At 36.4% G+C, this 15289-nt stretch overlaps 1 protein-coding gene across 1 annotated transcript in view; it reads left to right on the top strand.

Annotated features, from left to right (window-relative positions):
• The window catches only part of DPYD (dihydropyrimidine dehydrogenase), an 849503-nt gene that overhangs the window by 34358 nt on the left and 799856 nt on the right, over positions 1-15289 (top strand). The window lies entirely within an intron of this gene.

Below are 15289 nucleotides of genomic sequence, written 5' to 3' on the forward strand. Positions count from 1 at the left end.
TGTCACATCTGCATAATCTGCTAAGTAAGGAAAATAATCATAGACAAGATAATAAACAAGATATAAAATAGACAAGATATAAACATAGACAAGATGTAAAATTAGTAAATAAATGTCACAACTTCACATCTTGTTAGGAAAAGGACAAAACATGTTAAAAAATAAAAATATAGAACAAATATCTTAGGAAAATCACTGCCTGTGAAATAACTACTATTTTAAAGTTCATTAATGGTAGCTATATACTTTAAAAAGATATTTTGCTTTGTGGGCTTACTTTTTGGATTTAGCTAAATTTTGTCAAGACTGACTTTTGAATACAAATTCTCCTGCGAAGGTTTTAAGAAAGGTGAATATCAGACATTGATCACGTTCCCTGACCTCAGCAATACCTTCACAATAATTCATTTAGTTTGAACTGACAACTGGTCTGTTGTCAATATCTGCACTTTTAAAAGCAAGTAAGAATGATTTTGGAAGAGTTCACTTTTGTTCAATGTCTTGTTCCCCTCCACTGACATGGGTAATTGAGAATTTACTGTAAAAGTATAGCAGAGTGAAAATGTATGCAGGTACAGTGAGCTTTTAATTAATTCTTTGGATATTAGTAATTTTGGTAAGTATTTATAGCTGAACTAAATTGCTGTCCACCCCTTTACTGTTTCCATAATCCCAAATCAAGGTCTATTCTTAGAATTATCAGTTAATGATTCATAAGGAGTTATAAACTCATTTCAAATTTATGTTGAATAAAAAAATGATTTTAGTCCAATGTCCACAAAATCATAATGCTTTTAGAGTTAAGTAGAAATGGTTTCTGAATTACCGATACTGTGACTTCTATTCATTTGAGAAGATAATCTAGAATTTTCTGTGTTTGTTAATAAAGAAAATAAGATAATAAAACGATGGCTTTGGGAAATGGCAGTATAATGGAAACAACTTGGAGAAAGTAAATTTTCAGGAGAATTTTAAAAACAGGCTTATGAATTGGTAGAGATGGCAAAAGATATTTCAGAATGCCCTTTATCATAACTACTTTTGCCCCTGGGGAGGGAGGAGGTGCATAGATCCAAAGGAGAGAATAAGGATTCAACTTTGCAGAAGTTATGGGTTATTTATTTATTTATTTAAACTTAAATGTTTTTTACTGCATCCATTTTTGTCTCCTTCCTTTTATTGATTGGGCACCACAAATCTCTGGGAATGCTATCTTGACTTGCCAAGGCTTTTAAAGCATTAAAAAAATTTTTTTTTTTAATTTGTTTTGTGAGTTTGAGTTGTTAAAAATGTGCTTGTTCTCCTTATTTTAAGCTGTCCCGTGGACAGTACTTAATTTTATTTTAAAATATTTCTCCTTTCTAACGAATTTAGCTGGGTGGTAGAAATGTGTCTGATTATGTGATTTGGAAAGTTACTCCAAATTTGGAGAGTTATTCCAATGATAGCTCCTTGTAGTTTTAAGGTACTACACATTCCTGTAGTTAAGGATGGTTATGTATGTATTCCATTACAGTTTTAAAAAGAATTTTACCTCCTACATGTGAAGTAGATGGCTAGTTTCAGTGGTTTAATTAAAAACTGTGAGATTAATGACTAATGATGAATCTATCACTAGGGAGATTTTTAGATTGGATCTGCTTAATCTTAATCATAGCAGATAGTGTTGACTGATTGCTTAATTGTTAAAATGTGCTAAAATTCAATAGTCTCCTTTCTTACATTCTAGAAGGAAAACCCAGTTTTGGAAAGCTCTACATTTACAGTAAGGAATTAGTAAGAATACCAAGAAGATCTCTAGTCAGAATGCTGAGATAACTGGATGATCATTAAGCAATCATATCTTTCCTAAACTGTTGGAATACAGCATTTTACCAAACTCTGTATATAAACAAGCAACAACACAAGAGCTGAAAAATAGACCTTCCAATAAGGTAAACATGTGTGGTCACTGTGGGTGAATTCTAGTAATTAGCATAAAGTTAAGTCAGAAAATTAGAAACACTAAAATTGAAGACAATGAGACTAAAAAAAAATCGTCATGAAATAATGTGACAAAGGAACTGTAAGAGATTTGATATAGTCTAGGCTTCAGTGTGGCCAAAGAGATTGAAAAGTAGAATTGGCCAATTTGCTTTTCTGCCTCTTAGCTAAATGGACACAATGATATATAGGAGGAAGAAATCTTCAGTCCTTAAAACTGTAAGGAAAGTTCTGTGTCATTCATATCCTGCCTTAATTAAAAAATATTTAATAAGGCATTCTAAGGTTATAAATTTATCTGTAATCAGGATTTTGATATTCAAATGTGACGTGTTTGCCTTCTGGACTTCATTTGCTCTTAATCCTCCATGTTAAGACAGAGGTATTTTTTGGCCTCAAACATCAATAATGTGGGTGTTCACAGATATCCTGGAGCCAATTATACTACTGATAACTCTTAATAGGATTATGTCTTTCCTGTGGTTTATAATTATTACTGCTTCCATTGCTTTTAATTAAAATGTTATACTAGTAGATAGGAAACAGCTGTATTTAACTCAACATATAACTTCTTTCAGACTCTTCACCACACTTATCTATATATTGATGTTAGGAACTCATTATTTTTGTATAAAAATTTTTATTTTGTATTTCACAAAATCAAGCTTCATTTCATGGTTAGTTTGAAAAATAAACCAAAACAAACAAACAAACAAAAATTGTGTTAAAACGGTCCTGAGTTCAAATCCTGGAACTGTTATTTTTCTATTTGTGTGATTGTGGTCAAGTTGTTTCCTGGACTATCAGTCATTTCTTCCTCTGTCAGTTGGTTTTAATCTTAATTTATTTCATGCAATAAATTAAGGATTTAATTTATTAACTTTAATTTAATTTAATTTTATTTAATAAATAAGGATTAATTGGAGTCATGTACATATAATGCCTTAGACAGCATCTGTCACTTAAAATATGTGCTTTTTGAATGGTAGTAGTTATTGTAAGTATTATTATTGCATATATCATCTGTGTTATGTAAATGTCATTTGGCTAGAATGTTGTTCAACTCCAAGAATTAACTAGTGGTATCAAAAGCTGTTAAAATACGTGAAGAAAGGGAGAGTTAATGAAGTTAAAAGAATTATGAGTGAGGCTTATTACAGATGAAAAAATTTTGCAGACATGACTTATGAGAAAATTCCTGAATTCTTTTGGTCAGTATTACCAGTGAGATGGGGGAGTTTTCAAAATTCAGGTCAAATTAAAGAGACCTTCTTCATGTTGAGTTTTATTTCTATTTAAAAAATATTTTTAATACCCACTGTATTACCAACCCTCTAGTGTAAGCTGCAGGAGATTCAAAGGAAGTATGTGGCACAGGCTTTGTCTATATAGGATTATCCACATCTAAATCTCTGGGGAATAAGATTCAGATTCAGCATTGACTGTTCTCCTACCTCCTAACCCTTGCTGTTTTACTGCAGTGTACATATGGATTGATATTTTTGGTGTTTTTCTGAGTGTTTTTGTGACGAGATCAGGCGCAAGCATTGGTGAAAATGGTTTCTTGGCATTCTCAATGATATGTAGAAGGGATTGGTGTTATCCTTTTCTGAAAAGAAATCCCTATACAATTATTTTAAGAAAAAGTGTCTAACTCCATATCTCTTTGTGTAAAATGGACTAAACTTATAGTTTCTCTAAGTGAGCATATTAGCTTCAAAGAGAGTTTCTTTCCGGACTTCTAAGCATCCCTGCACACACTATATTTGTATTTATAACTTTTTGAATTCCTAGGAAGGAGGGAATTGGAGATAACCTATTTTGCACCAGGAAAAGGTAAAGTGTGCCCTTTCTAAAGGATGACTCAGATAATAAACTTTGTATACTAGGTTATGGTAATTTAATTTCTTTGAGGATTTCAGCTTGGTTGTGTAATAGCATTCTCACTATCTTTTACCTCTATCATAATAATTAAAGAGACAATCCGTGTCCCTACCTCCCAGGTGCTTGGAAATTGATATTATGAGTGCTTATGAATGTCCCCTTGAGGTACTCCTGGCTAGGCCACTTTGAAGAAAAATCTCTTCATCAATAATGAAGCCCTGAGGGCCACTTCTCAGGGGACCCACACAAAATTACATGTCAACTCCAGGCCTGATTTATACAGATGGTGCTCAAGGATGGAGCCTGACTGTACTTCTCCCTTCCCCAATATTTTATTACCTACCACTCTCTGCTGATCCTCCCCATGCCCTTCCCCACCTTCACCTCTCTCCCAAAACTTCATCCTCCAGTTTTCAACTTGTTTTACCTACTCAAGATTGTCTCATCTAAGTAGATCTGTTTGTTTAGTCTTTGTGAAATCCTTTGAATGATATTAAAAATTGACCATAGTAGCATGTTAAAACTTTAGAAATGTTAGTATGTTTAATTAAAGGCCATGAGGAAATCTTCAGCAAAACAATAGAAGATAATGTGTATTTACTATATGTTAATTAAAATAAGTATCCTGGGATAGGGACCAAGCCTGGGGATATTTTTGCTCCATAAGTGAGATCCCTTGCTGTCTGACCTTGTGGAAATCATTCAACCACTGTGAAGAGTTTGCTGATTCCTCAATGAGTTTGCTATTGATCAGTCTTTTACGGATGGTTTGTGATACAATATGGCAATGGTGAAATCGTTTGGAAACGTGACCTGCTGGGTGATCATATTAAGGAAATACAAGGTAGTGGTGTGGAGCTACTGTATTTTACATGCTAGGTAGGATTAGTGCACCATTTATACCAGCTATAAGGATTTGATATACTTATTCACCTGATTTTTAAACTTTCTTCATGCTTGCTTGCTTCCTTTTCTTTTTTAATCAAATGAATGAGTTAAGTCTAAATCTCTCCTGAGCACACAGAAAAAGTCCGATCCTTCTTTATATGGCTGGAGTTCTGTGAGGGTGATCTGGAATTAATAAATTCATATTTTTGTGTGTCTGTAGAGTGATGCTGTATTTAACTAGGAATTAAGACCAGAGATTCCAGAAAGGAATCAGTTTCTCCAGTGTGCTTTTTGATTGATAACTGTCAACGGAAACTAGAGTACAGATAGTGGATTCCCAGCCCCACAGAAATTCAAGTTACCTTTCTCTGACTCTTTGCACCACAGTGTCCTCAAAGCTTTGGGAATCTTCTTCCAAATGTTCTTCCATGACAGATTTTGGGAAGTGCTGGTGAAAAGTTTGAAATCCTTGGTAATTCAAAGAAGAAAAAGTCATTCAGTTCTCTTCACAGATCCCTAGGATTAAAGCATAACAACATTCACAGCAAAATACTCTTTATTGGGGGTTAACTTTCAATAATTTTTAAAAATTTCTCTAAATTAATTATTTTTCATGATCATTACAGAAGATTTAAAAGATGCAAAAAAAAAGTGAAAAGAAGATCCCAAACATACAGTCATACCACATGAAACAGTCATGCTGATAGTAATTTAGTATTTTCCTATACATGAGGTTTTTTTCCCTAAATAGTTTAATCATGTATAATATTCATTTAGGTATAGTTGATTTACAATATTGTATTAGTTTCAGGTGTATAACGTAGTGATTCAAAATTTTTATAGATTATACTCCATTTAAAGTTATTATAAAATGTTGGCTATATTCCCTGTGCTGTACAATATAACCTTGTAGCTTATTTATTTTACACATAGTATTTTGTATCTCTTAATCCCCTACCCTTATCTTGTCCCTTTCTGATTCCTTCTCCCTACTGGTAACCACTAGTTCTCTGTATCAGTGAGTATGTTTCTTTTTTTGTTATTTTCATTCATTTGCTGTGTTTTATTTTATTTTTTGATTCCACATGTAAGTGATAACATACAGTACTTGTCTTTCTCTGACTTATTTCACTAAGCATGATACCCTCAAGGTCCATCCGTGTCATTGCAAATGGAAAAATTGGCAAAATTTCATTCTCTGTTTTGGCTGAGTAATATTCCATTATACACATGCACGCACGAACACACACACACACGTGTGCGCATGGCCCCACCCACCAGCAAGCAGGCTGCCTTAAGACCCCCTGAACCCACAGCCTCTCCTGGGCATGGCCCTGTCCATCAGAGGGCCTAAGACTTGATGCCACACACCAGGGAGCAGGCACTAGAAGTGGGACACCCCAGCGCCCTTCAACCAGAGACTCAAGGAATCAGCTGTTTCCCAGCTCTTTACTGGACACGTACTAGTTCCAGAACCCCCTGGGTCCCAGTATGTGGACACCAGTATGTGGACACCAGTCCCAGGTCAGTTGCACCTGGCAGCCTGCCGTGGCAGGACCCAGCTCACTTACCAGCGGGCTACCACCAGCACTGGGACCCAGTGGGCCCTGAGCCCTCCTACCAGCAGGCTAACACCAGCTCCGAGAAACCTTGGGCCCCTCAGCCAGCCACCCCAGGGCTGGCCACTCACCAGTGGGTTAACACAAGCCTTGGGACACCCTGGGGCCCTGCAGTCAGAGACCCTGGGACTTGGCTCTGCCCAGCAGTGAGCTGGCACTAGCCCTGGGACCCCTGGACCCACCTGCCAGTGTCCAGCACAAGCCTCAGGCCCTGCCAACCCTGGCCCCACCCACCAGCAGGCCAATATCAGTTCTGAGATGTTTCCTCAGCCAGCTGCCCTGATTTCCAGCTTCACTCACCAGCACACCAGCACCAGGTCTGGGACACCCAGAAACCCACAGCCTGCTGTGTCAGAACTGGCACCACAAACTAGCAGACCAACACTAGATCCAGGAACCTTAGTGCTTCGTCCACCCACTCCAGAGCCCAGCTCTGCCTACCGAGCCAGTACTAGTCCCAGGACCCCCTGGGGTTCCACAGCCAGCTATCTTGTGACCCAGTGCTGCCAACCAGTAGCCAGCAGCCTCTGCACAAGGCAAGGCCTGGCAACCAACTGGACGAAGGGCTGGCCACGCCTACCAGGCCATCCACAGTAGTCAGCCTGCCACAACAGAAGTACCCATGCAGCCTTCATAGAGGCACCACTAATGCATATAGCTCTGGTGATCAGAGGGGAGTATACTGCTGGGATGCATAAGGCATCTCCTACAGAAGGCCACTTTTCCCAGGTTAGGAAACATAACCAACCTACCAGATACATAGAAATAAATACAGCAACTTAGGCAAAGTGAAGCGACAGAGGAACATGTTCCAAACAAAGGAGCAACGTAAAACCCCAGAAGAAAAACTAAGTGAAGAGATAGACAGTCTTCCAGATAAAGAGTTCAAAGTAATGATTGTGAAGATGATCAAAGAACTTGAGAGAAGAATGGATGGACAAAGTGAGAAGTCAGAAGTTTATAACAAAGAGTTAGAAAATATAAAGAGGAACAAAATAGAGGTGAAGAATACAATAATTGAAATGAAAAATACACTAGAAGGAATCAACAGTAAATGAAATGATACAGAGGAACAAATCAGTGAGCTGGAAGACAGTGGAAATCACTGAAGCTGAACAGAAAAAAGAAAAAAGAATGAAAAGAAATGAGGACAGTTTAAGAGACCTCTAGGACAACATCAAGCTCACTGATACTCCCATTATAGAGGTCCCGGAAGAAGAGAGAAAGGGAAGAGAACGTGTTTGAAGGTATCATAGGTGAAAACTTCCCTAGCCTGGGAAAGTAAACAGACATCCAGGTCCAGGAATCACAGAGAGTCCCAAATAGGATCAACCCAAAGAGGACCACACGAAGACACACTGTAATTAAAATGGCAAAAATTAAAGATAGAGAATATTAAAAGCAATGAGGGAAAAGCAATGAGTTATGTAGAAGGGAACTCCCATAGGCTATCAACTAACTTTTCTGCAGAAACTCTGCAGGCATAATGTATTTAAAGTGATGAAGGGGAAAACCTACAACCAAGAATACTCTACCCAGCAAGGCTTTCATTCAGATTTGATGGAGAAATCAAAAGTTTTTACAGACAAGCAAAGGAAAAAGAGTTCAGCACCACCAAACCAGCTTTACAAGAAACGTAAAAGAGAGTTCTCTAAGGGAATAAGAAAAGGCCAAAATTAGAAACATGAAAATTATGAAAGGAAAAAGCTCATTGGGGAAGGCAAGTCCACCACATACAAAGCTAGTAAGAAGGTTAAAAGACAAAAGTAGTAAAATCATCTATATCTGCAATAGGATACACAAAACAAAAAGATGTAAAATATGATGTCAAAAACAGTAGTAGTGAGGGGGTGGGGAGTAAAAATGCAGGGTCGTTAAAATGCATTTGAAATTAAGAGATCAGCAACTTAAAACATATATATATATACATATATATATAGTTATATATAAACCTCATATCAACCACAGACCAAAAATCTATAATACATACATGCAAAAAAAAGAGAAGGAATCATATATAATTTTATACTTGCTTTTTTATCCTGTCAGAAGTATTTCCCTACATTCTTACTATTTAAAAGGCAGCATGATTCTCTGGGAGTGGAGATACCAAAGTTTATTGAAAACATTTATTAACAGACATTTGTTTTTAGTGTGGTTATTAAAAATAATGCTTCAACAAAATTCTTAAAATGTAAATATACTTGAGAGGGTGGCTTTAATGATTTGTAGTGCATTTCAGTTCTGCCCTTCTAACCTACAATGATTCAACTGAATTAAACGTTTTTTAAAAGTATTTTTTAAATGGAAAAATGTCTCATTATTGGGTACAAAGAAAGGACAAAATGGAATTGGAACCAATCACCCATTTGCCTCATCCTCCCACCACTGACACAAGGCTATGGAACACTCAGGCATCTGGATGTCCTTTCCTTTGATGTGGATATGACTTGATTTGCATTCAGTCCTGATCTGATGCTTATTTCTAGATTGTGACTTTACTGCCTGATGATGGTTCCTTATTTTTTCTGCCCTGGGAGAACAGGATGAGTAAGGTTGGGATTCAAGTTGTTATCTTGAATGAATAAATCTCAGGATGTGATTGCAAATGAATAAATGTAACACCAACTGCAGATGTCCCAACATGTGACCAAGGATGGTAACTTTTACATTGTAGCCCCACCTTTAAAATCACTCTGTCAGGCCAGATTCTCAAAGGATTCTTTCACCTTAGGTCTTTATATCAGAAGAATGAGTTGTGTGTGTGTTTGTGTGTACACACAAGCACATGTATGTTTGCAATTTTTTCCTTTTTCTTTTCCTCATAGTACTTAGGAAGAGAAAAGGGGCAGTTAGTGTAACTACTTTTGCCTCAACACAGTTTTCTCACATGACAAATTTAATAAAGCAAAACTTTTTTTTGTCTTAGATGTGTTAACCAAAATAACTTAAAAAAAAACATTTTCTTTTCTTTATTTTTCAAATTTTAATCTTTTGGCTGTGCCTCGTGGCATATGGGATCTTAATTCCCCGACCAGAGATCCAGCCTGTACCCCCTGCGTTGGAAGCATGAAGTCTTAACCACTGGACCGCTAGGGAAGACCCAAAATAACTTTGATTCATGCTTCATTTTAAAGCTAAAATTTACTTGCAACCTGAACTCTGAACATTGGTATGCTTAAGCCTCTATATTTTTTGAAAGAGATAAAAACATTTGTAGAAGAAAATTCTCATATGTTCATGAATATTACTGCCCATCACCCCTTCACGCCAAAACTAGACAGTAATAAACAAAACTTTAAAATATTTTTATACATGTTTAAGATCACATTATCATGAAAGGATTCTAGAAGAGAAATTATCCACTGCAGGTATGACTGTTTTAAGGATTTGAAATATTTTTGAGTTGTACAAATTCATATGGCTGCTATCAGTGTATGAATGTGTATGAAATGATACCCTTGAAGGTTAATATTGATTTTTAATTTTTAAATAAACAATTTGATGAAAACTGTTTGATTAGTTCAATTTGCATTTATTTGAATATTGTAAGTTTGAACATTTTTCCACATTTTAAAACAGTTTGCATTTTCTTTTAAACAAATTATGTTAACAGAATTTTAATGTAATAATAAGAGAAAATAAGAAATACAAATAAGAACAGTAGAAATATCACCGATTTTAAGAAAATTAAGTGCTAATGAATTACAAAATCAGAACAAAACTAATGCTATTTTGGAAACATACCATCCACTAAAACTACCCTCAGATAAATTCAGAAATGGCAATAGATCAGTAGACTTAACCTATTAAAATATTTATTGGTAATATGTAATGGATCATTATTATTTATTTTAATTGTAATGAAAGGGTAGCATGGATTAGTGATTAAGAGTATAGGCTCTGGAATGAGAGCGCTAGTGTTTGTATCCTAGCTCTGCCACTTACTAGTTTTTGACCTTAGCAAATAACTTTTTTGTTTGTTTCCTTGCCTGAAAAATCGGGGCAGTAATAGTACCTATATCATAAGATTGTTGTATGGTTGAAGGAAATAGTGCATATTCAATACTACATATTTTTAATAGTTCTAACGCATAGCAACTGTGTAATTAATGTCAGCTGTTAAAATATTAATAATGGCTACTAATTATTGTTTTGACTCCAGTGGACTTTGTATCTCTGAAAATATGGTGTTTTGATATTTTAAAAACACAGAAATCTACTTTTTTGTTTTGTCCATTTAAAAATATTTATAAATTTCTTACTGTGTGCTAGGCACTGGTCTAGATTTCAGAAACACATCCGCAAACAAGACCAAAAAGATTTCTGCTTTCAATAAAATTGCACTACAGTAGGCGAGTAATAGACAGTAAAAAAACTTTAAAATGTGCGGTTAGTTTTAGACAGTATGACGAGTTTTGGTAAAAGTAAACCAGAGTAAAATGATGCAGAATGACTAGTAGAGCCTTCTTTATATGTAGCAGTCAGAGCAGGCTTCCTTATGGAGGTGACTTTTGAACTCAAACCTGAAAGACCAGAAGTCTGCCATGGCTTTTGAGTTAAAAAAGAAAGCAAATCAAAGAGGTAGGCTAGAACTTAGTTTGAAGAGCAAAAAGAAGTAACCGGTGTGAGGGAGATACAGGTGTTGTATGTAATGGCATTAAGTTTGAAATCCCTATTTGATATCAAAGTGAAGATACCAGATAGGCAGCTGGAAATAAGCATCTGAAGATCAGTGAAGCAGTCCTAGTGAAGATGGATATTGGAGAATTATGGGGCTAAAACCACTTAGAGACAGTGGAGCTAGACAAGGGGCTGAGGAGTCTGGTATCACAGAGACCAGGGAAAGAGGAAGGATGTGTTAAAGTCAGCTGTCTTTATTGCTGTTGAGAGGGTAAGATGAGGGCATAAAGATTCTTTAGTTTGTTAACATGGAGAAATCGTGAGCTTGACAATAGCTAGCTTGGAGAAAGGAGCCAATAAGAGTGGACTGAGAAGAGAACAGAATATAAGGAAGTGATAGTATGACAAGTGATAACTCTGGGGAAAAATTCTGCTGTAAAGAGGAACATGGAAATGGGGAAGTAGCTGGAAGGGGATAAAAGAGCATATACACATGTTAATGGAAGAGATCCAGTGGAAAGAGACACCAGTGTTGAATACATAGGAGGGATAATTACATGTATGAAAGGATTCATTGGTGAGAGGGAATAGGATTGATAATATAAGCATTAGAGTAGAAAGAGTAGAGAGGTGGTATATTGGGTGGTGGGAAATTGAGGGAGTTCCCATCTGATGGTTTTTATTTTCTCAGTAAGCGTATGAGGCAATATCGTTAACTGAGGCTAAGAGGAAAATGGAATATAGATTTGAAGAACAGACGAAACTATGAATAGATTTTCTGCAAAGTGGGAGAATGAAAACAATAAGAAAGTAGAGTAGAATTGTTACGCAGTGTTTGTTTTCCATTTGAAATTTGTCAAAAATTTAACATGAGAACAGTGAACATAATTGGGAATTCTCCAGCCACTTTTAGCTGCTTGGGTAGCTAGAGAAAGTAGTTAAAGGGCTTAATTGGGTTCAGATTTGCCTGGGCAATGAAGTTGATGTGAGAGAGGGGAAGGGAGTTAAGGGTGTTTTGAAGATGAGGGAAGTCAGAATACCAGGGGTGCAGTCAATGGATTGGCAGTCTCAGTAAGGTCAAAGAATTTTTGTAAGAGGGAAGAGTATAAGAGGTGAAGATTAGAGTGGTGTGTTTGAAATAAAGCTTTTGGAGGTGGTGCAATAATTAATAACAAGGCTAAGGGAGATGGTGGCTGAAGTGATGTGGAAGAAAAAAAAATTGTTGGTGAGACTGTTGAGTAAGAGGCAGATGCTGGCTGATCTAAGTGGCTGTTGAAGTCACTGGACTGCTGAAAAGAATGGAGGGTATGGAAAGAAAACTCGATGTTAAATTTTCACTGAATTTGGGCAGAGGGTGGTGTGGTGACCAAGGGGTTGGTAGATGACAGGAATGCAGAGTTATAAGGAGGAGAATCAGAGGAAAGATGATGTGAAGATACATGAGGAAAGATGGCCATATGACTACGGAGGCCGGGATTGGAGTGATGCATCTACAAGCCTAGGAATGCAGAGGATTGTATGCAAACACCAGAGTGTCCAAGAGACAACCTACAGGTTTCAGAGGAAATATGGCCAGTTGACACTTTAATTTCAGACTTATAGGCCTTAGAACTGTGAGCCTGTTGTTTTAAGCCACCCAGTTTGTGGTATTTTTTAATGGCAACCCTAGCAAATGAATACAGATTTTAATATGAATTGCAAAAAAGCTGGGATATTTGTGGAAGGAAGCAAGGGAAGGAAGGATGAGATTTTGGAAGTAGAGATAGCTAAAGTTTGTAAAAGAGAAGATCTTTATTAAATTCACATCCATAGTTTAAGGAAGTAATTAGGGTTAAATATCATAATATATTTTAGAGAACCCTAAATATGCTGTTAAAGTCCTAGTTCTGCCACTGTATAGATTTGTCAAATTAAGCTAATTTCTGTATCTATAAAATGGAGATCATGGTCATTGTCCTGTCTGCCTCATACTATTATTGATTGGAACGAATGAAGAACAAATGCATCTGGAAGCTGATATTATCACGAAGTTCTTTAACTTACAGACATGTACAGTCGTTGTATGAGGGGAAAATATGTTTATTATCAAATATGATAAAGAACCAAGTAGATACATTCTAAAATCTACACTAAAAATTAAATATGTATTTTTCCAAAGCTAAAGTTACCAACAAGGTATATACCTTCATTCAGTTTTATAAGTAATTGTTAAGTATCTGCTATATCCTAAGCTCTACATTAAGTACCATGTGGGAACTGGCTAAAAAGATAAATGCGTCTCCCCTCAATGAGCTTATGACATCAGAATGGAATTTGAAGCAAATTGACAAATAAGTATAAATTAGGACAGAAGGTGAAGAGTGCTTGGGTGTGATGGTTCAGAATTATGGTGTTAGAATTAAAGTATGCATGTTATAAATCCACATTCATGCAGCTTGGTGATTTAGCTTTACACTATTTTCATTTTATTAAATAAATGATAATAAAGAGATACATGTAAGTTGTGTTATAATCTTCTCCCACCTTCACTCCAATCTACTGTAATTCAGGGGCCAAAAATGAGTTAGGTGTCTGTTTCTAGGGACAGGTAGAGGAGGGCTCTCCTGGCTTAAATGGGTCAAGTGTAAGACAGGTGTAAGTACAGGAGCGGGCAGTGTTAGAGTTAAGAAGGGTGAATGTGGGTCTGTGTCCTCACAGCACTTTTTTCCTCCCTGCCTTACTTAAAAACATGTTTCCAGCCTTACAAAGATATATTAGTTTCAGAAATGATAAAACCAAGGGCATAGAAAGGTTAAATGGTTCGACTAAAGTCAGTAGTGAACTGGAAACTAAAATCTATGAATATGAGCCCAGTTTTACATTGCTCTTTATTCAGACATTAAAATACATGACATGAAAATGAGGAGTAAAAGAAGTACAGGAGTGGGAAGTCCTTCAAACGTTACCTCATTTTTTCCCACTGTATGCATTCACAAAATTTCTCAATAAGATGTTTTATATTCAGTTCTTCAAGGAGTCCTTCACATGTGTAAATGAAACAAGGTATGAATGGCTTCTAATCCACAGGCCAGATGGTTGCAGTGGAGGGGAGCTGATGAGGTTTCATCAATCACTTCTCAACATGGTGTCAACTGACCAGTTTTGCCCTTTGCCAGGCTATGTTGATCTCTGACAGGACACAGTCTTTAATTGTTGGAGAAATTAGGAAAAATAGGCAAAATGGACTGCAGAACTGGAATTGGCTTTGGGATTCTATATGTATATATATATATTTTTCTTTAGTTTCTATACATTTAGACATTTGTTATAAAACATTCACTGGATCCCTTGACTGAAGGACATTATTCTTTTGCAATTCTACTTTATAACAGTGATGATGCCACTGTCAAGACAATCAGTTCATATTTGAGAATTAGAAAAAAATCATTACAAGGCTATGATCTGTGGTTAATTTATATAAGCCTAACCATTGTCTCTTTTGCATCTTTAGTACTAATACAATTTTGAATTAATTATGCTACAATGGCAAATACTTAAGAGTTGCATATTGTGTAATTGTAATTTGCTCTACAATGTTCAAAACAAAGCAATTTGTCTAGTTCTCAGTTAATCTGAAAATGAAATAAATCAGGAGTCTATGTAAATATTTCATTTCTCAATTTTAAAATAGTATACCTCCATATTCACCTATGGTTTAAAAATACAACCTTTGGGTTTGATAACTTTTATTCTTTGAGTCAACTTTTCTGGGGATATTAAATTACATTGACTAGTTATGCAAATGCTCATGCTATTACTCAAGCTCACCAGTGCCTTTTAATATCCATGGGAACTACTTTGGATTAATATGGAACTTTGAGTTCTTTCCATGTTATTAAGGTACTGTCACTGAAATGTTATGATTACCTTGCTGCCCAGTGAATCCTGTGGAATAATCTCTGAATTATCCCATTGTTTTAATAAAGGCATTTTTTTTTTTTTTTTTTTTTTTGGTGATACGTGGGCCTCTCACTGCCGTGGCCTCCCCCGTCTCGGAGCACAGGCTCCGGACGCGCAGGCTCAGCAGCCATGGCCCACGGGCCCAGCCGCTCCGCAGCACGTGGGATCCTCCCGGACCGGGGCACGAACCCGCGTCCCCTGCACCGGCAGGCGGACTCTCAACCACTGCACCACCAGGGAAGCCCATAAAGGCATCTTTAAATGTAATTTAATTAGTGTAACAAATGGACAAAATAAAAATAAAAAATAAAGAAAAGCTTTTAAGGAAATCAGTGGTGCTCTTTATTATTCCT

The sequence above is a fragment of the Globicephala melas genome, chromosome 1 (genome assembly GCF_963455315.2).
Source record: "Globicephala melas chromosome 1, mGloMel1.2, whole genome shotgun sequence".
In the NCBI taxonomy this organism is placed as follows: domain Eukaryota; kingdom Metazoa; phylum Chordata; class Mammalia; order Artiodactyla; family Delphinidae; genus Globicephala; species Globicephala melas.